This window comes from Nycticebus coucang, chromosome X (assembly GCF_027406575.1).
Source record: "Nycticebus coucang isolate mNycCou1 chromosome X, mNycCou1.pri, whole genome shotgun sequence".
Classification (NCBI taxonomy): domain Eukaryota; kingdom Metazoa; phylum Chordata; class Mammalia; order Primates; family Lorisidae; genus Nycticebus; species Nycticebus coucang.
This window is the reverse complement of record NC_069804.1, coordinates 4876486-4900879: the sequence shown is the minus strand read 5'-3', so window position 1 is coordinate 4900879 and position 24394 is coordinate 4876486. Positions and strand designations below refer to the sequence as shown.

Here is a 24394-nt window from a genome sequence, read left to right as displayed (position 1 = left end):
TCACTGTATCAAATCTTTACGGAGGGCCTAACACTTAAATTTAATCCCTAAAGCAGAAGAAATTAGGACAGGGTCCAGTGTGTTAAGAACATTATCTTTTTCCTTCTATCAACAATTTAATGGACCATAAAATACTTTTTTTTAAATTGTTAAATCATAGCTGTGTCCATTAGTGCAATCAAGGGGTACGATGTACTGGTTTCATATACAATCTGAAATATTCTCATCAAACTGTTCAACGTAGCCTTCATGGCATTTTCTTAGTTGTTGCATATAGACATTTGTATTCTGCATTTAGTTAAGTTTCACCTGTACCCATTCTAAGATGTAGGGTACGTATGGCCCAACCCATTACCCTCCTTCCACCCTAACCTCCCCCCTCCCTTCCCCTTCCTTGGCCCTTTCCTCATAGTCTTGTGCTATAGTTGGGTTATAGCCTTCATGTGAAAGCTATAATTTAGCTTCATAGTAGAGCTGAGTACGTTGGATACTTTTTCTTCCCTTCCTGAGATACTTTGCTAAGAAGAGTATGTTCCAGCTCCATCCATATAAACATGAAAGAGGTAAAGTCTCCATCTTTCTTTAAGGCTGCATAGTATTCCATGGTATACATGTACCACAATTTGCTAGTCCATTTCTGGGTTGATGGGCACTTGGGCTTCTTCCATGACTTAGCAATTATGAATTGGGCTGCAATAAACATTCTGGTACAGATGTCATTGTTAAATTGTGATTTTTGGTCTTCTGGGTGCTTAACATACTTTTAAGAAAAAGCTAACGTTTCTTTAGGCCTCCTTGGATGCCAAGGCCTACATTAACTCTGCTAATCATCACAACAATATCACCAAGCAAATTAGTTTTATTTTTTCCATTTTACAGAGGCAGAAATGGAGGCAAACATTTTATTTTTTTATTTTTATTTTTTTTAATTATTATTTTTTAAATACACACATAAGGCCAGTGCAGAAACTGGAATCCCAGCCATCTAGTTTTACAACCTGCTATGGCGACCACAACACTCCAATCAAGTAGGAGCTTTAAACCTTGTCCATTTAAAGACGACTTTATAAACAGGGTCATTATCACCCAACTTGAGCCTGGGTGTTAAGAAAAAAGAAACTGCTAGACTCACAAAGGGTGGGGGGGAGCATTTAAAAATAAACCACGTGCCAGGCGCATGTCCAATTTTTTTAAAAATCAGAACCACCCATCACCTGAGCACAGGAGAGGTCCTGTCTTTACAGATCCGCCTCCTCCCAATTTGGCTGCCCTTACCAAAAATATAAAAAGAACGGAAGTCCTTATTTTGTTCTGGACAGCAGCGCTTCCAGATAGAATCCCAATACCCACCCACCTGGACTGCTGGGGATGGTGACCCTAAACAGTTAAGGATGTTTGCCAATAGCGCAGCGTGTTCGATGCGCTCTGGGTACAGGGTACCTGCAAAGTCCAGAAAAGCCAAGGGGGGAGGTTTCCTGTGCGCTCTTGGCGCGGTGGCGACGCGTCATGCGCCCACCTGGTCTACCTCCCCGGTCCCGGGGAGGTCTCTGTTACAGCCGGTTTGCAGCGGGATTAGAGGCTCTTGGCCTCAGTCTGTAGCCAGAGCTGCGGTTTCTGTAGTGATGGGGCCGACTCGGGAGACCCATTGGCTGCCGGCTATGTGAATTTCATTCAATCTGGCCCAATAGCAGAGGGACAGCGCCGGAGACAGCAGGACCCGGCTCTTGAATCTCTCTTTTTCTGGCGGACCGGTCTCTCTGCCGTCTCTTGCTCGCAGCAGAGAGCTCTCATTTAGCCCTGGCTCTCGGCCCTTCCTCTTCGGCTGTGATGTGTTTTCTTCCCGGCCACAGACCATTGACGACAAAAGCAACGAATTTTCTCCACACGGCGATGTCGGGGGCCCTCACATTCCTTCGGATGAGCAAATCTAGCCTGGGCTAAATACGTCCTCCTGAATCAGAGCCCCGCTTCGGGTTCCCTAGAAAAATCTGGATGTGTAAAAAGAAGTGTTACCGCCGATGCAACCTTTTCGCTGATGAGGTAAGGTGCAGTTTTAAGATGCGTCTCTAGCTTGATCTCGGTCCCATTTTTTATTTTAAAGCCATTTAAACATTTTGAGTCACCGTCGCTCTCCAGCAAAGGCTGTGAAGCTTCACTGCAGACGTCTGAGCTTCCGATTCATCTGACATGCGTTTCTTTTTTTCTTTCATTTTTGGAAAATTTGGACCTGACTTTCCCCCAGCTGTCCTGCTCCATTTCGTAGGTGGGAGTGGGAGTTGAACACACGTGAACATATATGTCGTGTGCGAGGGACACGAACCTCGCTCCGTAGAAACATTTGATTTGCTTTTTTCCAAGGTGCACTTCAAAAATAATAATAATGATGATGATGGGAACCTCCGTGGTTTGCAAGCGTTTTGCTGCGATCAGCTGTTTAATTGGAAAGGCTCTGGGGCCGTGTGTGATGTGTTTACAAAGTAGCGCTGCCTTCCATACAAATAAAGAGGAGAGTGTGGCGGAGAGAGGAGGGGAAGGGAGTACGTATCTGCAGTACAGTCAGAGAAGCGAGCGGCGAAGCGCCGGGTCCTTGCAAACCGTAGCTGGAGACGGTTAAGGCAAAGGACTTCTGCAAACTGTGAGCAAACCCAGGCTTTTCTTTTCGCTTATCCTTCTTCCCTAAGAAAACTGTCAGCTACCACCGCCTGGGGGGCTTGCACTTTTTCTTGGGGGGCTTGGAGAGAGAGGGCGAGTTAACCAGAGAGGAAAAAGGGTAACGGGCTTGGCTAGGGTTGCCTTAAGCGATTCCTCCCCCCCCCTTCCTTCATCTCCTTGCCTGGGATAAGATGACGGCTTGTGTGATGCACAAATAACGCACGTGACTGATTAAGACCTGGCTTGGCTTTGCTGGGGTAGGATCGTGGCACGCTGGAGACCCGGGGTGAGGACGAAATTACGGTAGCTCGGCGCGGCTTCTGCAAAGCGGGATAGCGGGCAGCTGGCACCCCTTTCCGTGTGTGTGTGGGCCGGTGGGGAGTGACGGGGGAAGGCAAGCTGCGGAATGGGAGAAGCTTCTGGTTTTGCTTCTTGGCGAGCGTTTGAGTGTGGCCTGGACCTTCCCAGGGGCGTGCAGCTGCCTCGCGGAGCACCGGCCCTGAGCCGCCCGCTTTTCCGGAGGATCAGAAAAGTTGGCAGCTGCGGGGACAGACGCGGGGCGCCCCAGCTGGGTCTCAGGAGATCTGAAGCCCCAGTCGGTGCCCAGTGAGAACGCACCTTTTGGGGGTAGGTGCAGGACATGCAGGGCGCACTGTGCTGTGCACCAGCCGGCGAGGACCGGGCGGGGGACCTGGGGAGTCCGTTCCAAAGGGCGGACCACCCGCTTTGCCTTGAACCACACTGCAAACATCTTCCCCCTCCCCAACGCCGCATCCTAAAGCTCTCTGCTGTCCCGGGCCGATTTCATCCCGCCTGTCCCCGGGATTCCCGCGCCGCTCGGCCGAGCCCCCTCCCACTCCGGCGGGCTGCGCGGATGGCGAAGATCCCCAGAGCGCGCGGCCGGCTGCTGGGGAAACAGCTGCGGGTGGGCGAGGGGCTGGGAGTCGGCGGAAAGAGCCGGGGAACTTGAGTCCCTCTTCCTCCCCAAGGCCGCGGCATAGGCGCCCGCACGCGCGCGGCCGGACTTGCGGGAGCGCGGGCGAGGTGCGGGGAGGGAGGTAAGTGCCGCGGGGCTGCAACTGATGCCGAGGTGGAGGGCTAGCCGTGGGAGGGGAGGCCCAGGTCTCCGCCTGCGCCCTCCTCTCCGGCTGTTCCGTCTCCCTTCCGTTTTCCAGGAGGCCGGTCGCCTTCCCTAGGGACTCCGATCGTTCAGTCTCCGGCCGCCTCCCTCCTCCTTCCCACCCTCCAACCTGATCGGGCTCTCGCGCCCCGGAAAGGACCAGTAGGCTAGAGTCCTTCGGCTGGGGTCACTCGGGCTGGTCCCGAGGCTTTGAGCCCGGGGATCGGGGCCCCGTGCCCCCAGCCACCCTGGGCCCGGGCGCACCATTCCGGCGCCTGGCGGCCGCGAGACACAGAGCCCTTTCTTTCTGGAGCGGCGGGGGCGGAGGCGGGGGTCACGCCAAGCCCTGCACCCCCAAGGCCCGGGCGGACCACCCTGAGAACGGATATCCTGCCTGGAGGACCAGGGGCACCCCGAGGACGTCCTCTGCCTCTTCCCTCCCCTTCCCCAGGAGGGCTGCTGCTGCTTTTTTTTTTTTTTTTGGTTGCGGGTTTTCTATTCTCCGGCTCCTTCCTCTGAATGTCTCGGAAGGCAGGTGCGGGCCTCTTTTCATTTATTTTCCGGGCACTGTGCGACTATCTAGTGGGTGGCAGAGGAGGCAGCATGGGGGGGGAGCTCTCCTAGGAGGCGGCTGCAGGGTCTGCTCCCGGCGAGCGCGGTGGCTGCAGCGCTGGGTGTGCGCAGCGGGGCCCGAACCCAGCGCTCCGGCGAGTGTGGGGCGAGCCGGGACCCGGCACCCGGCACCCCGACGTCTCGTGTGGACCCAACTTGAGAAATTCGGGGTGAGGGTTGCATGGGGGGTTCTGGAACGAAACAGGTGCTGTTCTTGCGAGCAGATTCCACCAGGTGGTAGTATGGATTCTTCCTCTGATTTGTATTTTATTTTATTTTTATTTTTTCCTATTTGGTCAGTTGGCGGAGGGGGGCTGGTGATGCGTTTCTCTGTGCTCACAACGTCTGCTTTTTTTCGGGGATCCATTGCTGACCGGGTTTCGGCATCCGAGCGCATGGCGTTGAACTGTTTTTTTTTTTTTTTTTTTTTTGAAAAGGGGGGAGGTGTGTGCGCGCGAGCTCGCGTCTCCAAAATCAGCCCTTTTAACGTGGTGCCAGGCTCGGGGAGGAAGAGAGAAAAGGACCAAAAAAACAAAAAGAAAGAAAGAAAAAGTTTGGGGAGACCTGGCTATCCTGACAAAGCAGAATTTGCCAGCTCCTGCTGGCGTTCTGCGGGCAGCACCCAGTTCCATGGTTAAGGGGTCGTGGGCGCTCGGGACACGTTCTGCAGCCGGAGAGCAAACACCCAGGATGTGAAGCCCCGACTTGGATGGGGAACAAAGCCCGGCAGGCGGCCGAGGGACCTAGGCGCTTTGGACTGACAGGCTGAGCGCGTTTCCTAGAGGATGGTAGAGCTCAGAGGAGGAGCAAGGATCAGATTATACAGAAATGTGCATTTTTGTAGGGGCAGATTTGCCAAGCGCTGAGTTAGTTCGTACCTGTGGTTGGTGGTGGGGAAGACGCTGGCAGGGAACCTCTAAATCCTCAAAGCAGGTTTTCCTGTCTGGATGAAGCACAATGGTGTGTGTGTGGGGAGGGGAGGTTCCAATGTTACATCAATCCCTCATTTCCATACAATAAAAAAAAAAAAACAGAATTTCTATTTGTCGTGAAAGTAAGAATTTCGTGAAGACCTCTGCATCTTTTCTCAGATTAGAAATTCACTGTTCTAAAACTGGAGGAAATATACGATGTATCTCTCTCTCCCTCTCTCTTTATTTTTATATATATATATGGCTTTTTAAACAGTCTCTTCCATAGGGAGAGGCTTGATTTTCTTTCTTTCTTTTTTTTTTTAATTTTTGGAAACCAGAATGCTAATTACATTTTCATAATAATGCCGGTGCTTGGATACAGTTTTCAAGGTGCTTTGATATCTTCTACTTTGATGGAGAAATTATTTCCTTTCATTTTTGTGCGTGTGTTTTTGATAAAATAATGCAATGTCAAATCTACAGTCGGCCCTACAATCAGCAACCTGGATGATTTTTATCCAAAGCTAAGAATTGTAAAGATGGTTGAAAAGTGATTGATGTCTATGTAAGATACCGTAATACAGGTATCTGGATCTTATGAAATTTACCTAGGAATAGACTTGAATGTATTAGACAATTCATGGATTTATTTTTGTTGTTGTTGTTGTTGTTCTGTTTTTGTTGCCTAGAAAGTAGACCCGTGGTGAGTGAATGGATTTTTCTTTATTTTTAAACTTGGTCATTTCATTTTTGGGTGTAGTAATTTGTGGAAAGCTGGTGGTCTTTTCTCCAGGCAGATGAGCAGGGTTCACTGACTGCACACAGCTGCTGGGTTCAGAATGTGCAGCGAGACGCTTACAATGCTGTGCTTTTATTTGTGGACTCCAGCATAAAGGTTCTCAGAAACAGTAAACCTTCACGGGCTGGGGGGTGATGGGGGGGGAATGACCCTTGTTTTAATTGGCTCTGCGCACTTGAGACTTTTGTCATGAGCCTGAATGTCATCAGTAATACAACCTGTTGACTGAATCTATTACTGTGTGTTCAAAGGAAGCCATGGTATAAACACATTTCCACCCCTTTCATACCCTCGCTCTGAAGACAGGTTTGTCTGTTTAAAACATACTTAAATTCCAGATGTCTGCAGAGCTGGTTTTAGTATATGGAAGTCAAGTGTCTCTGCCAGCATTCTGTATATGCAGAATGGTATTTTCTATACCAATTTGTATAGAAACCAGAACGCCTATTCTTTCTGTACTCAATTCTGCCTTTTAACAGTGTGTGGTACGCTTGCAAATGAGGGGGAAAGAAATGGCGGGTTCAGGTCACATCCCGTGCTCCCGTTTCTGTGTCTTTTTGATGCATACTACAACTATCTTTTAGAGACTTCACCTCTACTTAATTGCATAAATGAATTTTCTGACAGGCTGTGCCCTCTGTACGGCCACTGCTGATCTCTGAAAAGCCTCAGCTATGAGTTTTAAACCCAAGAAACAGCGTTAGCCTAGTCAATGAGAAAAAGTAAGAATGGAGACTGGAGCCCACGTGGCTGAGCCAGTATTAGGTCATCGGCTGTGCCCCGCAGCGCTATTCACTCAATGAATATTTTCCAGTTTTGTCATTTTTCTCTAAACAACCTACATTTGGCCTTTCAAAGCCTGCACTGTTCTTTTTAATGTGGATTCCAGTGTGGGAGAGTAGCAAACCCTTCCCTATTTTTCTTGGGAGGGGGGGGCAAGTACCACAAAGAAAGAAAGAAGAGGAAAGAAGGAGGGAGGGAGGAAAGGAGGGAAGGGAAGAAGGGAAAGAAAGAGATCTGGCATTTTGTTGTTTATAGAGATTGAATAAATGTGTAGGTGAGAAGGCTTTCTCTCTGCAGGTGGTTACCTGTTGCTAAACAAAAATAGATAGATAAATAAGTGGCTCATAAAATCAGCACAGGTTTGGAAGGTTGGTAGCTGGGAAAGAAAAAAAAAGCCAATCTGCCTCGACCTGTGATTTCAAACTTTAGGAGTGTAGCATGGAGTTCACCTGCGGCAGGTGTGTGTCTCTGTGTGTGTGTGTGTGTGTGTGCGCGCGCGCACACGTGGGGGTGGGGGGGCATGCCTGAGTTGCATACGGCACCCTGTCTGTGGACATCCCCCTGACTTTTTCATATTGAACAAGCCCAGCCCACTCCACCTCCTCCCAGAAATGGAACCTAGAGCAGGCCTTGCCTTAGCACACAACACATGCGCAGTAGGACCTCTGTCAGTTGACCACCCAAGGGACTGTAGCAAACTAGTGAACACATGGACGTGGTCAACATAAGGAAGTAGGCGGCCACACTGAGACGCTTATGTGATGTATGTCTGGTCTATGAAAATTAGATCCAGTGAAGGAGGTGATCAGTGTAGGGCGGTGGTCAGCTATGGAAGTTCTCCTGCGTTTGTCTGTGTGTGTGTGTAGACACACATACATGTATCTGTATATAAGTATGTGTATATGTATATGTGTGTGTATATATTAAGAAGAGGTTGGCTTGGGGCCTGTAGCACAGTAGTTACAGTGCCAGCCACCTACACAGAAGGTGGTGGGTTCGAACCTGGCCTGGGCCAGCTAAACAACAATGACACCTGCAACAAAAAATAGCCGGGTGTTGTGGTGGGCACCTGTAGTCCCTGGTACTTGGGAGGCTGAGGCAAGAGAATCGCTTAAGCCCAAGAGTTGGAGGTTGCTGTGAGCTGTGACACCACAGCACTCTACCCAGGGAGACATATATAGTGAGACCATACCCCCCAAAAAAGAGAAGAGGTGCCATTGAACTTATTTCAGAGAGGAAAAGAATAATCATCTGTAATTTTAGAAAGGAGATGAGATAGAATGGACGCTTAGGGTCTCTTTGGTTGAAGAATAAATTTCAAGGAAAGAAATCTTTATTTCTGGATAGCTGGCTCATGTTGATGAAGTGAGCTGTGCTTTCACAGCTCTTAAGAAATGTGGAGAAATGACCCAGAATTTCGTTTTATTTAAAAATGTACATTATATAAGTGGACAGTGGTTTGCTAAAGTAATAGAGTGCTGTTTTTGGTTTTCAACGAGATTTTGTTAGTTCCCCATGTTAATACCGGGGTTCGTGTTGCTTTCAGGAGACTGATACATGATTGAATGATGAGAAATTCATTATCTCCAGAGGAAACTTTATGAATATCTTGGGCATCTTTCTCAGAAGTCCCGCACCAGCCCCTCACCCAGCTTCATTTTCTGGTTTTGTTTTTGTTTGTTTGCTTGTGGTTTTTGAGTGGGGGAGGGGCACATAGTCTGTAAAACACACTTTTTTCAAGTGTGGAAAACTTAGCTGGTCATTTAACTTAACAAGGGAAGAAACGGGGTTAAAATTGCATTACTTGGTAAGGTTTTGGGTCCTTTCCAAGATTACTGAAATCATGATTAGCACTGATAAAAAGAGTCCAAGTGGTGGGTGGCGCCTTAGTTCAAAGGGGTAGGGCCCTGGCCCCATATGCTGGAGGTGGCTGGTTCAAACCCAGCCTTCACCAAAAACTGCAAAAAAAAAAAAACCCAAGAGGTCCAAGTGGGTTGTTTGGTTTAGCAAAGTGCAGAAAATATCTCTGTGGTTTCTATGCTGCTGGCTGTGATAAAGTTTGCCGTGAAGTGTTATTTACCGTGGTTAATGTGTCAATACCACCACTATTTGGTTCTGAACCATGGGACAGGTGAGGCATCTCCCGGAGGGTCAGTCCCACCCAGCTGGTTACTCAGTCTAGAGCACCGAGCTATGGTTTCAGAAATACGGGGGATAGGGTGTGCAAAAGAAAACCTACCGAGATCGAATGCCTTTAATATTTTCAATTCTTTGCTACTTACAATGAGTGTGACTCTATAAATGGGTTATAGGTGGGAAAACTCATAAACACCAAAGCACGTGGTAAGAATCGAATGTGTGAGTAAGAATTATACATACCTGAGTCCATATGCCCAAACCTAGCTAGGAAAATAGTTATTGCAGGAAATGTTTTCCTCGGACATTGCAACACAGATTAAAAAAAAATGCATGAAGGAAAAATGCAATTTTCCACCCTTTTCTTTATCTCAATGATTCACCAAACATGATGTTTAAAACAATTGATAATGAGGGTTATCTATGATGGACCTGTGTGTGCACTACTCAACCAGGTGAGGATGTTCATTAGAACAACACCCAAATAAATGGGGTGCTGTCTGTCCGTGTACCGGTGTAGGCCACCTGGGGTGGAGAAATTGGCGACTCTGATAAGGATCCAAGGAGGCCACTCTTACAAAAGCTAAACTCATAACCCTAATACCCACTTCCGTAGGCGACTTCATTTTTCTGTTGGTCAAAGGGCTCTGTTGAGACTGTTTCCCCCAAGGGTTTGTCACTGGGCCAGTGAGGCATTGGATCAGCATAGCTTCAGGACACCCCCACCCCATCACTTTCAGTAAACATGGGGAGGTTTGAATTCGAAACTTCAGAAACTTACAATAGTCCATTGAGGTCATGGAGCCCTCTATTTCAGAATACTTCCTTTGAGTTCACAGTGGACTAACACAGCCCCATGGCACGAACTGGGAGGCCCTGATGTGCCTCAGGGGATAAGTGACAACTGCAGAAGTGAGGGGATGCTCCAGGATTTCCCACCTGGGCTGTCCCCCACCATTGCGTTTTGTACACGACACAGTTGCTAACAAATGTAGGCTTCTAAGCATCTGTCCGTCTGCCTGTGTGCAGGGAGAAATGGTCTCTGGTCAGTAATAGCCACATGTGTAACCAAGAGACATCCCTCCTGTAAAGTACTTCCAAATTCTATCTGCAGAGCCTTCATGTTGTAAACTGTATCACTACACAGGGTATGTAAGTGAATATGCAGATTATATGCTTAAATTTCAATATATAAGTGTATTATGTTATTAATTCATGTGTGTTTATATAAGTTTTATATATAATTTATATAATTAATGAAAACCATCATCTAGGTTCATATGTAAAAATATATTTCTTTGTACATAATCATATTTAATGTGTACACTCATATAGGTGTACTTGTATTTGTAGGAAGTTTATATATTGATGATGAAAACCCTCATATAAACTAGATGTTTCAAAACTCATTGCAAGTCTATATATAGAAAATCTAATTCATTTAAATTATACACGAAGTATCATTTGTGTATAATTATACATAAATGTATAGCATACATAATAACTCATATAAATGTATAATGAAAATGAATTGTACATATTTATAATCTATTATATATTGAAACAATTCATTTAAATATAATGCATTATATAACTATTCTATATTATACAATTATATATAATCCATATAATAAAACTCATAGAAATGTGTAATGTATGTGTGTGTATATGCAGCATTCAAACCCATATACAGAGAGTGCCAAAAAAAGTCTGTACAATTTTTAAAAGGAAAAAAACTGTATGAAAATTGTAATACTTAAGTCAAGTTGACTTCTGGAATTACAAGAGATATAGGGTGCTGTAGACAAAATAATAAATGCTATCAGTATATATTGAGTATTACAATTTTGATACAGTTTTTTCCTTTCTTAAAATGCGTGTACATTTTTTGGCACTGTGTGTGTGTGTGTGTGTGTGGTTTTAACATGCAGCTCCCCAAACACACTGTTATTTGTGGAGATGTCCAGATTTCCAAGCTGGTAGCCACAGTAGCCACTTTTGATGGTCCACAGAAAGTCCAAGTTCACAGTCAAGTCAAGGTGAAGAGCTAGTCATGAAAAGTTACTCTGCAGCAGGTACCTGGTGTTGCTGCCTGCAACCGCAGTGACTGATTTGGGGCAGCACCTGCCTCCAGGGCCACAAGGCTGAGAACTCTAGTCTGAAGTAGGGAGGGGCTCGCTCCAAATCAGCCCTGTCCTCTGTGAGCGTGGGAGGTGGTAGTGGTGACCGTCCTCCCATACTCACTTCCCCCAATGATTTCCTTGGCTAAATCATTTCTTTGCCCCTGTTCAAGGTGAAGAATCAACCTGGAAGTATCAGGCATGTGGCTTCCTAGCACTGGCAACAAGGAAATTCAGTGTCAAAAATGTATTGATTCTTTTCTGGAAAACGTCTTCTTTCTCCAGCAACAGCTTGGTCTTTTTTGTTCTTCTGTTTATCACTTTCATTGAGTCTCTACCGTATGACAGATTCAGACCACGAAGCAAAATCAGTGCTGGTAACGCAGAGGTGAATTAGACACCTGGCCATACACCCTCAAAAAGTACACAGTAGAACCTCTGTGGGTTGATCACCCAAGGGACTGTTACAAATTGGTGAAAATATGGAGGTGGTCGACATAGGAACCAGCCCTCCTGTTACTCACAGTTTTATGTGGGGCATGTCCAGTCTATGAAAATTTAGGTCAATGTAAGGAGGCGGTCATTGTAGAGAGGTGGTCCACTGTGAATGTTCTGCTGTAATATAAACGATCTTTATAATGAGTTTTAAATGTGGAGAATACTTCTGGTTTATGGACACACAGAAGAAGAAATAGCTAACAGTAGGAACTTACTTGAAGGTGTTTAAATTGACACATTATTGGAGGAAGAACGTGTTGGTATTTCTTTTTCAATTTCATTCATTTATTCAACATTTGTTAAGAATTGAGAAGTGGGGTATATTGTTTAACTTCCCTCTGTTAACCACAAGCTAATTTCATTTTACCCTTCTTGGTAGCCATGGGGAAAAACGGGGCAGGGGAAGTGGACACAGGTAATTACAATTGAACCAGGCTCTTCTGTTGAACAGCAAATCATTTTTTTCCCAAATTTCCCTTTTGTGTGCATGACTGTGCGTGGATGTTTAATCTGTCACGTCCCCTGTCAGATGTTAAAGAAAATAACAGCCTGATTGAGCATTCACAAATCTTTATTAAGCAGTCACAGGCAAAATTGTCAGAGCCACATAGCCCAAGTATTAGGACTTGGGTTCATTTTGTAATTATCATATGGCGATGATATGCTATTGCCTTTTAAGTTCCACAGAGGAGGTGAGTAGAGTTCACTACCAAAGAGGTGGAGATGTTTGTGTGATTGGAATATCTGGGGTTAGCTATTATCTTTGGGGGAAGTAAGAAGGCTGCCCAACGTGGGGAATGCTTTTGAGGGTAGTTCTGCGCTGTGCTAGTGTTCATTTAGCAAGCTCTCTCCACCTGCTACGGGAAGCAGCCTTTTCCATGTGGACCTTTTTGCAAATGCACTCACATGCCAAGCTGAGGCTGTGGAAAGCAATGTAACAGCTTAGATCCCATTATAGACAATCACTTAGAACTAAGAGAGATCAGAGACGCTGGGAATTAGACAAGAGCTTCTGAAAATAACGACAAAAAACACGACGCGAAGCAAGTCATCTTGCATTGGAATTTACGCTTGCCCGTTACCACAGAGGGTTCTGGCTACCACCTAAGTGAATTAAAATGCTTCTTGCTAAATAGTAAAGCTCTCAGAGGAAGAAGATGGGACAGTTCCATGGAGGTCAAATAAAAGTTAACGTGAAAAGGTCAGTAGGATAAAAGCAGACACGTAATAACAGAAAGTGGGGGAAATGTGATTTTGCTGTCATGTGGCACATACCAGCCCACCCCAGGGAAAGCATTGGTTTGGGGAAAAACACTATCTCGACGGAAATATCGTGACACTCTTGATTGTTGGTAGAGGTCAGATGGCACCATTTTATGGGGTTAAATTAACAATTCCCACATCACATCACTTAAAATTTGTGTGACCCCTGTTTGTGATTCAGCCTGCCATGAGAATTTCACCAGCAAAATAACATTCTGGGAATGAACTCTAGGGAAAGTCTCCCTTTGATATATAACCCAAACGTGACATTTATAATTTATAAAAATTAACTGAAAGGATTTATATAGGTGTGTGTGGTCATTTCACAATAAAATGTGGCTGGGCATTTAACCCAGTCGCATCCTGGTTAATAATACATTGTTTCACTCTACAGATGTCCCACCATGTTTTTTCATATTTAAATATGTAAATTATGCACCTGTATTTACATATGTAAAGTAGTCATCTACATATATACACATAGCTCACTTTCTACTGGAGAACCGCATCTGTACTAAGGTTTTTTTTCTTTTTTTGTAGAGACTGAGTCTCACTGTACCGCCCTCGGTAGAGTGCCGTGGCCTCACACAGCTCACAGCAACCTCCAACTCGTGGGCTTAAGCAATTCTCTTGCCTCAGCCTCCCGAGCAGCTGGGACTACAGGCGCTCGCCACAACGCACAGCTATTTTTTTGTTGCAGTTTGGCCGGGGCTGGGTCCGAACCCGCCACCCTCGGCATATGGGGCCGGCGCCCTACTCACTGAGCCACAGGCGCCGCCCTGTACTAAGGTTTTAAAAAGGCAATAATTACTCCATCTCATGTAATACCTTAACCGTATCAATACACAATTCAGATGCATCAATTATGTTGATTTAAAATTTGCTCTCTATTTGTCCTTGAATCCTTCCTTCCTTCCTTCCTGTGGGCTTTTTTGATAAATGGATGAATTGTACAAGTAGTGAAGGCAGGCCTTTTCATGTACCCTTCAATGGAATAATTTACCAGTATACATCAGAACTGTGTAAATTTTAATAGATAATTATTTTTTCGGACAGAGTCTCAGTATGTTGCCCTGGGTAGAGTGCTGTGGCATCACAGCTCACAGCAACCTCAAACTCTTGGGCTCAAGTGATTCTCTTGCCTCAGCCTCCCAAGTTGCTGGGACTACAGGTGCCTGTCACGTCGCCCGGCTATATTTTTGTTGCAGTTGTCACTGTTGGTTAGCTGGCCCATGCCGGGTTCGAATGCACCAACTTCGGTATATGTGGCTGGTACCGTAACCACTCTGCTATGGGCGCCAAGCTAATAGATAATTTTTGATCTTCCATCCCCCACCCAATCTCCCTTTCTCCACTCCCCGACTCAAGTCACCAGAGTCCATTATACCCCTTGGGAAGACCGTGCATGCAAATTACTCAGCTTCCACTGATGAATAAGCACATGCTATCTTTATTTTTCCCCCGTTCCTGAGATACCTTATTTAGGATAGTGGTCTCCTGTTGCATCCCAGGTGCTGAAAATGGCATTCTTTCTTTATAGCTGAGTAGTACTCACTGGTAGATGACCTTTGCTTTATCCACTCAACAGTTGATGAGCCCTGAGGTTGATGCCATATCTTTGTGACTGAGGATTGTGCTGCAATCAACATGGCAGTGCAGGTGTCCTTTGGATGTAATCACTTCTTCCCTTTTGGGCAGACACCGAGTAAGTAGTGAGGTTGTGGGACCAGATGGTACGTCCACTGTTTGGTACTTTGATAAATTGCTGCACAGTTTTCTGCGGAGGTTGTACTAATGTATGTTGTCAACAATAGTGTGTGGTCGTTCCCTTATATATTGCATCCGTGCCAAAATCTTTTGTTTTTTGACTTTTTAAGAATGTCATTTCCCACAGAGGGAAGGTGGTATCTTATTGTTGTTTTAATCTGCGCGTCCCTGATGATCAGTGATGTTGAGCATTTTTTTTATACACTTGTTGGCCATTTGTCTGCCTTCTTGAAAACATGTCTTGTTCATCCATTTTGTCCACTTTTTAACGGGGTTATTTGTTTTTTTCTTGCTAATTTGTTTGAGTTCCTTGTGTATTCTGGATATCAGTCCTTTGTTGCATATACGGTTTGAGACTATTTTCTTCCATTCTGTAGGTTGTCCGTTTACTCTGTTGATTATTCCTTTGGCTGTGCAGAAACATTTTAGTTCGATTAAGTCCCATATACTCAGTTTTGTTTTTGTTGCCTTTGCTTTGGGGATGTCACTGGTAAATTCTTGGCCTAGGCAAGTGGCCAGAAGAGTTTTTCTTAAGTTTTCCCTACGATTTTTATGGCGTCAGGTGTTACTTTAAGTCTTTAGTCCATCTTGAGTTAATTTGTGTGTATGGTGAGGGATAGGGACCTAGTTCTGTTCTTCTCCATGAGGTATTTAGTTTTCCCAGCACCATTTGTGGAATGGGGCATTCATTCCCCAGGGTATGTTTCTGTCTGCTTGGCTGAACATCAGTTGGATGTAGGTATGTGGTTTTCTTTATGAGTTCAATGTTGGTCTGTGTCTCTACTTTTATGCCAGCACCATGCTGCTTTAGTTACTACAGAAAAACCTCTGTCAGTTGAACACCCAAGGGACTGTCACAAACTAGTCGACATAAGGAACTCGGCCTCCTATGCTAATACATACGTGAGGTGCATGCCCGGTCTATAAAAATGAGGTCAACGTAAGGAGGTGTTCGGTGCAGGGAGGTGGGTCAACTACGAAGCTTCTACTGTATTGCTTTGTGTCATAATTTGAAATCAACTAATGAAACACGGTTTATGTAAGAATATAATCCAAAGAGGATTTTCTTTTGCAATAATATATTTGACGGTAAACCATACCCCCACCCCACCCCAAATGCTGTTTAATTTAAAGAAACCACAGCATAGTATGAAAATCCTTGTCATTCACCGTGACCTTGAGAGTGTGTGGCTGAATATCAGATGTATTTGATCGCATGTACCCTGATTGGCTGGAATAGCTGTCTAGGCCGTGTGCTGGTCAGAGTGGGATTCTGCCCAGAGGGACTCGACCCAGCAGCATGTGGCCCTGAAAGCATTCATAGGGAGCCCTGGTCACCCAAGCAAGTGGCTTCCTCTTGTTCGTGCTGGTGTTGGGCTTCTTGAGAGAGCCCATCATCGGAAAGGATGGCACCTGTTTCTATTCCTTCCTCCTCCTCTCTCTCATCTGGTATCTTTTTAAACCTACTTTACAGAAAGAAAAAAAAATTCCTCTCTTCACATTAAAACAAAAATGTTCAAGTACATACTCTACATATATATATTTTTTGGTTTTGCTATTTAATTTTATATTAGGGGTGGGCTGGACAGGCTGGTTGCAGGGAAATGTGCCCTACTTACATTTATATCTGTGTTTAATTTGGGCATGTAAAAATGTGCTTAAACAACTACTAAAATGCCTACGTTCAAATTAAAATGTAGTTTGTTGAGATATTCATGCTAACATTGGATTATAATTTAGAATCACAGATTGGTGAGACTCAAATGTAATTCAGAGGACATTTGTGTTCCTTCATTTATGCACAAGGAAACTGAGTCACGGAGAGCTTAAGTGACTTATCCCAGTGCTTTTAAAGTCTGCAAAGGAAAGATTAAGCATCCCAAATTCTTTTTAACGTATCTGGATATACCAATACATGAGATGCTTAGAAAATCAGAAGAAACATCCAATGGCCAAATGCACATTATTGCATTTTCAAACTCTGCTTTCCTCTGTTATACAGTTGGAGATTTAAGCAGATACACCATTTTGATAGAAGGAATTAGGGGAAAAAGCAAGGGAAAAAAATCTCCAGTATTAGAAGCAAAACTTGTTACTAGGAGCTCATATTAATTATGAGTTACTAGGAAAGCAACTACCTTAGCTGATTTCTCTTCACAAAATTATTTTTATTTGTAACCACCCGATATCTTCACACGTTTTTTGAAATGCCTCGAATGCTCCTTGCTACATCTCACTTATTTTTTCTTTTCCTTTCGATTTTTATTCGTGAGGAAATAAGAAGATGTAAAAACTGATTTTTTTTAATTTTATAGTCAAGAAGAAAGAAGTTTGGGATGGATCAAACGGATGAGAGTAATTCTTTTTCTTTTCTTTTCTTTTTAATTTTTTTCCCCACCCCCACTCCATGCTTGCTGGGCTATATTTGTGTTTTATCATTCATGTGGGCCTGTAGTTGTTTATGTTTTGGTTTCATATTAGTATTGATTCTTGAAATCCCTGACTAAGAAGAATGTGTTTCCACGCCATCTGGGTAAACAGAAAAGATATCAAGTCTCCGTCTTTTCTTGTGGCTGAATAGTGCTCCATGGTGTATATAGACCACAGTTTGTTGATCCATGTCTGGGTTGACGGTCACTTGGGTTGCTTGCACATCTTGAACATGGTGAATTGAGCTGCAGTAAACGTTCTGGTGCAGATGTCTTTGTGGTAAAAGGAATGTTTTTCTGGGTAGATACCCAATGGTGGGATTGCAGAGGCCAATGGAAAGTGGACTTTTAATTATGTCTCAAACATTTTGTAAGTGGGGATAAGCCCTTTCTCAGGGTGCTTTTGTCCATGGCGAGGACTTTCTACCTTTTGTGCAGAAACTGGTAGGTTCTATTTGCCTGTCTATCTGTTTCTAGTCCTGGGAGATGAGAGAGAAAAACAAACAAACAAAAAAAAACAAACCAACTCGTACTTTCACCAAATCTGTATTTTGGGATGGTGCATCTGTATCTGGGCTGGTCCTAACATTTGCCAGTGTATGGTGAGCGATGTGAACTATCTTGAGCACCACCTCTCTACCCTTAGTTTTCAGGGCGATAGTTTATTCTAATGTGGACCGGTGAAACCTGGGGGCGTTTTCTTGCCGCAACTTTTTATGAGATGGTCTCCTTTTACCCAAGAATCAATTATTGTTTGTCAAATAGCTTGCCTGATTTGTCAAGGGCGCTTTTTTCTTTTTCTTTTCTTTTTTTTTGCTTTTTCTCATTCCTCATCAAAGAGCTCGAGTGAGCTTGCCACCATCGATGACGTTCTCTGAGTGTCTGACACCTGTACTCTTCCCTGATGGTTAAGACATGTGTGATTGGAATAACTCTTTTCTTATTTCGAGGAAGAGCACTCTGAAAAATTTAACATTGCTGTGTGTGCCTTTATTCCACTGGATTCAAATTATCAAGGAGCTGATGATTCTATAGCACGGAGAGGTCGAGGGCTGGAATCTGCTGAATCTGCCTCTGTAGCATGATAATGAGGACTCTTTGATTCCTACACATTAATTTAAAATATAAACCATTTCGATCATTGTAAGGGCGTTTTGCATTATTGTGAGTTCGTTACTGTTTTGAGACTAGAGTCTCGCTCTGTCACCCAGGGTAAAGTGCCCTGGCCTCATCATAGCTCACAGCAACCCCAGACTCTTGGCCGGAAGCCCTCCTCCTGCTTCACCTTCCCATGTAGCTGGGAATACAGATGTCCTCCACAACACCTGGCTAGTTTTTCTATTTTTAGTTAATGTGGGCATCACTCTCGCTGAAGCTGGCCTACAACTCCTGAGCTCAAGAGACCCACCTTCCATGGCCTCCCAGAGTGCTGAGATTATAGGCATGAGCCACCTTGCTTGGTCACTGTGTTCATTCTTTAAAATAACCTTCTAAAAAACTGTTTTAGGATAGGTTTAAGTATACGGAAATGTTCCAAAGACAATTCATAGAATTCCTGGTTAGCCCCACACCTGTTGAAGCTACGTCACATGGGACATTCCCTGGTTTCATGTGTCACAAGGAAGAAGCCAGCATGCCCACACCCAAAGCCCAAGACTTTGCTGGGATTTCACCTGTGTTCAGCTAACGTCCCTTTTCCACTTCGTGGCACCACAATGCATGCAGTTGCCATATTTCTTTGGCTTCCTGTGGTCTGGGACAGTTTCTCCATCTTTCCTTATTTCAGGATCTGAACAGTTAATTTAGGGGTGTTGGTAGGATGCCTCCCAGGTTGGGTCTGTGTGATGTTTCCATGAGGTTATTATGTGTTTGCGAAGGAAACCCACAGAGGTGAAGTGTCCTCGTCACGCCATGCCAAGGATATCTACTGTCGAGGACACCTTTACCTTTTTTTTTTTTTTTTTTTTTTTTTTTTGGAGATAGTCTCACTATGCCGCCCTTGGTAGAGTGCTGTGGCATCACAGCTCACAGCAACCTCCAACACTTGGGCTTAAGCAATTCTCTTGCTTCAGCCTCTCACGTAGCTGGGACCACAGGCACCCGGCTATTTTCTTGTTGCAATTGTCATTGTTCAGCTGGCAGGTTCGAACCTGCCAGCTCTGGTGTATGTGGCTGGTGCTGTAACCACTGTACCACGGGCGCCGAGCTGACACCTTTACTTTTGGAGCTGACCTCTGTGTTTGCCCAGCCAGTAGGGAGCCTACCAGGCTTCTCTTCTGTAAAGCTACACTCCACCCTGCCCCCAAACCCTTTTTACTGTCTGTTCCTTGCAAGCCAGGCTCCTCAAGGGCATTGCACCCTGAAGGTGAGAGGGACAAGGAAACTCCACTTGCAGGACTGTGGAGTAGTCACATAAATTCCTTGGAATTCCTTTCTAAGGAATACCGATCTCTTCTCCCCCCAATTACTTATGCATTCAATTCTTAAATTATCAGTATGGATCACGGATATTTCAGCATGGAGTTTCAAGCCCCAGTGCTGTATCACTGGAGCTTGTTTTCTTACTCTTTCTTTTTTTTTTTTTTTGTAGAGACAGAGTCTCACTTTATGGCCCTCGGTAGAGTGCCGTGGCCTCACACAGCTCACAGCAACCTCCAACTCCTGGGCTTAAGCGATTCTCTTGCCTCAGCCTCCCAAGTAGCTGGGACTACAGGCGCCCGCCACAACGCCCGGCTATTTCTTACTCTTTCTAACTTTGTATTGTTTGTGGCCTCCTTTTGAACATCATGAAGTGTTTCCATTTGGGTAGCTGGTGGCTGAGAAGACTCACTGTTACAGAACCTTAGGGGGAAACTCACGGCCCTGCTGAGTCAGGGATGATCAGTCTGCAAAAATACCTTCTTTCATCAGGAAACCTCAGTGGATGGCAGACTCTGTGGTGTCTTTAAACATGCCGCACTGCATTAATCTACCACCTTCCTGAGCCGTGCGTTAAACAACCCTGCCACAGCTTGTGAGAGGGGTGTGGTCACGCCATCCAACAACTAGTCCTAACACTTTTTGGATGAATTGATAAAGAATGGAAAGAACCAATTACTGACCTGAAGACTTCCAGGGTACCTCCCCCTCACCCCACTGCTCAGGGCAGATTTTATGATTCCTGTCAGCAAAACTGTGTGCATCTTTTCACAATGATTGGTGTTTCCAAAGATGAACTCATCCTCTCCACGTCCTGGTGTGTTTTAATATTAAATTTTCATGTGTATGCAGGTGGTTACCACTTAAGCACATCTCAGGATGCATTCTGTTTTGAATTCTACTAACTGGATCCATTTATGAATAATTCATTTGAGCAAACTGTAACCGTTTCAAGGAGCTTTCTTTTTCTTTTTTCTTTTCTTTTCTTTTTTTTTTTTTTTTTTTTGAGACAGGGTCTAGCTCTGTGGCCTGGGCTGAAGTGCAGTGGTGTCATCATAGCTCACTGCAGCCCTCTGGGCTTAAGGGATCTTTCTGCCTCAGCATCCCAAGTAACTGGGAGTGTAAGGGCGTGGTACCATAGGGGGCTAATTATATCGTTTTGTTTTGTTTTTTATTTGTTGTAGAGATGAGGTCTTGCTATGTTGCCCAAGCTTGTCTCAAACTCCTGGCTTGAAGCAACCCTCCTACCTTGGCCTCAAAAAATGTTAGAATTGGGCGGCACCTGTGGCTCTAAGGAGGAGGATGCCAGCCCCATATACCGGGGGTGGCAGGTTCAAACCCAGACGTGGACAAAAACTGCAAAACAAAACAAAAAAAAATGCTAGAATTACAGGCTACTTGCCTGGCCTTAAGGAACTTTTTTAAAGGCAATATATTTTTCCTTATAGAGAAGGAAGCAGGAGTATCACAGAAAATAAGTATAGAAGTTTTGGGGGGAAAATGTACAATCAAATCTGCATCATTCCATAGGCCAGTGGTTGAACGGTAAACAATTTATATATATTTTTTTTTCCCCAGGGATTTTCTGATTATTTTAAGTGTAGATGATATGTATCTGTTTCTAAATCTTTATCTCGATTTATATCCTATGCATATTTTCCAATGTATATACGCCTGAGTGTACACAGGTCCATATGGTATCCGTATGAATATTATCATCTATAATTATATCCTAAGTTTATCATTTGTAGAGCTATATATTATGTGCTTTGTTGTTTCTATACCTGAATTACATCCATATCTGATTTCTGTGTCTGAATTTCAACCTATCTACAGCTGTATCCTTATTCATATTTATATTATCGCTTTGTCTACATCTCTGAATGCCTATGCCACTTTGAACTTTACAGTTTCTACAATCTTACACATAAGTCATTTTAGGATTGTTACACATTTTCATAAGCCTCTGTCTTCATCATTAAGTTTATCAGAAGGTTATACCTTAACTGATACAGCCGTTTCTACAGAAAGAGAGATATTTAGATTAATTTTGTTGTGGCACCTTTAGTTTATTTTTGAATTCATCCATGTAAATTGAAAAATATTCACAGCAGGGGCATTGCCTATTTTGTTTTCTATACTTAATAAAAAAAAAAAAAAGCATACTGGGGCGGCCCCTGTGGCTCAAGGAGTAGGGCGCTGGCCCCATGTACCAGGGGTGGCAGGTTCAAGTCCAGTCCCAGCCAAAACTGCAAAAAAAAAAAAAGAGCATACTGCTTTAATTTGTATACTTTTATTTTCTTTCATGAACTTATTGTAAACTTTTGTATGTGCTAGAAATCTTATGGACTGTTTTAGTATTGAAAATTTGGGATATATGCCTAAGGGGGGAAAAAAGAAAATGGAATAAGGGATCCCGTATACTTGTCCCTTAGCTTCGGAGGTCATGAATGCACGCACAGTCTCGTCTTTTGCAAGGACTGGGTGACTTCACCCGTTCTCTACGCTCTTAAGGCATCACGCTGTCCATTTCAAGATACGTCTGTGCGTTGCTCCGAGATACAGAGCCATTTCTTTTACGTATCCACTGTGTCTTCCCTGTACTTAAAATTAACAACGGTAATCCTTGCAGGTCATCGAGTATCAAGTCATGTGTGTCCAAAATGATGTTCTCCTGGTTTGCTCACTCACACCAGCTCTGCACACTGCGGTACAAGGATTTGTCTTTTACGCTTCTGTTAGTTGGTATTTTTTTGAGCCCTGTTTCCATCTTCTTTCTTTTTATAACAATTCCTATTGAAGAAAGAGATGTTACCTTTCATTCTATATGGAAGTGGGTTGTAGGATTAGGGAAATGTGGCACTGGGAGCTATTTTAAAAGGGATGTGAGGATTTTCCCTAGTAGCAGTTACTGATGTGGGGGGGACTAGGACTGTGACTGGGGTAGTGATTTGCCCAGAGGAAGTGTGGGACAAGCAGGGCCAGGTTTGGGGGTTGATGCACTCTTTCATCCTGTTATGCATCATTTTATCTACTACCTGGCAGAGATCCCAGGTGACAAGGGGCACAGACCATAGGAGGTAGTGGAAGGTGTCTTTCACTCCACAGTCGCCCACACACGCAGAACCAACTCCAATTTTTTCTCCACAGTTAACCAAAATGGTGTCAATTCTATTGATGTGCACGATGCATTTTTTTATTATTAAATCATAGCTGTGTACATTAATAATCTCACGATGCATATTATAGTTGCAACCATAAACACAAAAGAATAACAAACTAATCCATACAAATAGAAATACTCAGCCATTGTTCTTATGCTTGTGTAGATATGCCCCATTTTAATAAATGCACGTGCGTGTGTGTGTGTGTGTGTGTGTGTGTGTGTGTGTATGACTCTGATAGAGTTCTCCTTCTCACTGTGGAGTAGGGATACTGAGCTATTATTAGTACAAGCTCACCGGAATCTGTTACCAAAAGCAGCCATGGGCCAGGCTTGAACCCTCCACCCTCAGTGTATGTGGCCAGCGCCCTTACTCACTGAGCTACAGGCTCAAAAGATGTATTACAGAACTTTGTCAGCTACTAAGTTCCGTAAGATATTTACAGTGTGGCTTGAATGAATCAGATATCTTTGCAGGAATGCCTCTCTCTGAACGTGGGTTGTTGCAAAAGTTTTGAGATACATAAAAATCAAGAAAGGTAAAATGTGGGTGGAAACACATGAAGCCAGTCCCAGCAACACTGATAAGCTGAGCAGGTTGAACCTTGCACAGGTGAATCAGAGAGGACTGTGTTTCTTGGAAGTGAAACCGTGGACCATGACACACCATCCATCTCAAAGCTTCCCTAGTAACCCATGTCCAGGACAAGATTTGCTATCTCTGGCTTAGCGCCTGTAGCTCAGTGAGTAAGGGCACTGGCCACATACACTGTGGGTGGAGGGTTCAAGCCTGGCCCATGGCTGCTGAACAACAATGACAACTGCAACCAAAAATAGCCGGGCGTTGTAGCGGGTGCCTATAGTCCCAGCTACTTGGGAGGCTGAAGCAAGAGAATGGCTTAAGGCCAAGAGTTTGAGGTTGCTATGAGCTATAACGCCAGGGCATTCTACTGAGACTGTGTCTCAAAAAAAAAAAAAGAAAGAAAGATTTGCTATCTCAGTATGCTTGATGAGGAGACTGGGCAAGTCTTTGTGATAGCTGGCCATCTGGTGCATTGCCAGAAGCTGAGCTGTATGTGGGGTTCAGCTCTCCAGATGCTAACAACATCCCTATTCCCAGTGCAGACCTCCACAAATGGCTGTAGACCTTACCAGGTATTTTCTGGGAGGTAAAATCCACCCTCGTTAAAAACCTCTGTTAAAAATCGAGGTGTACCTACTCGTTCCAGCTTTCATCCAGGGAATTTCACTGGCCTAATGTTTCTCTTGGGCTCAGTGTGCGGTGGAACAGTAACCACCTCATTCTGTGTGCTCTTTTTTTCCTAACCAGAATCACGTTTATGAATTCCATCATTTGTAATGAGAATTGGGTTGATGTTTGGGGACAGCTGATATAATGTCCAAAAGGAGATGGGAATGATTTATGGTAAGCGAGAGCTGAAGAGAAAATAAAACGAAGGGTGAATAAAAGAGGGAAAAAAAATAACTCTTGATAAGTATCTCAGAGAACAAAGTGCTGGGTGAAAGGCAGAGAGCTTATCTAAAATTGGACAAAATCACATTGCAAATGAAAGCGTGGTAGATGGGAAGATGGAACTTGGACATCTGATGTGCGCAATAAGATTCACAGTTCCTCAGATGTGCGCAAATTGGTGAGAGCTGTCACTTATTTAGAAGTTATTAACATTCATGGGAGTGCCAGAGATGTGCTGTGCAGAAA

General features: G+C 44.3%; 1 protein-coding gene across 12 annotated transcripts in view; it reads left to right on the top strand.

Moving 5' to 3' along the window:
* The first annotated feature begins 1507 nt into the window (after positions 1 to 1507).
* NLGN4X (neuroligin 4 X-linked) overlaps positions 1508 to 24394 on the top strand; it is a 363400-nt gene continuing 340513 nt past the window's right edge. For 3 of the 12 annotated variants that reach the window (XM_053580976.1, XM_053580969.1, XM_053580975.1), the window contains exons 1-2: positions 1510 to 2040; positions 14486 to 14602. The gene's annotated coding sequence lies outside the window, so the exon portion shown is untranslated. Of the gene's footprint in view, positions 2041 to 2577; positions 2636 to 2922; positions 2939 to 3222; positions 3280 to 3603; positions 3711 to 3953; positions 4308 to 14485; positions 14603 to 24394 lie in introns of those variants that run through there. The other 9 variants (XM_053580978.1, XM_053580970.1, XM_053580981.1 and 6 more) reach the window with 8 other exon arrangements.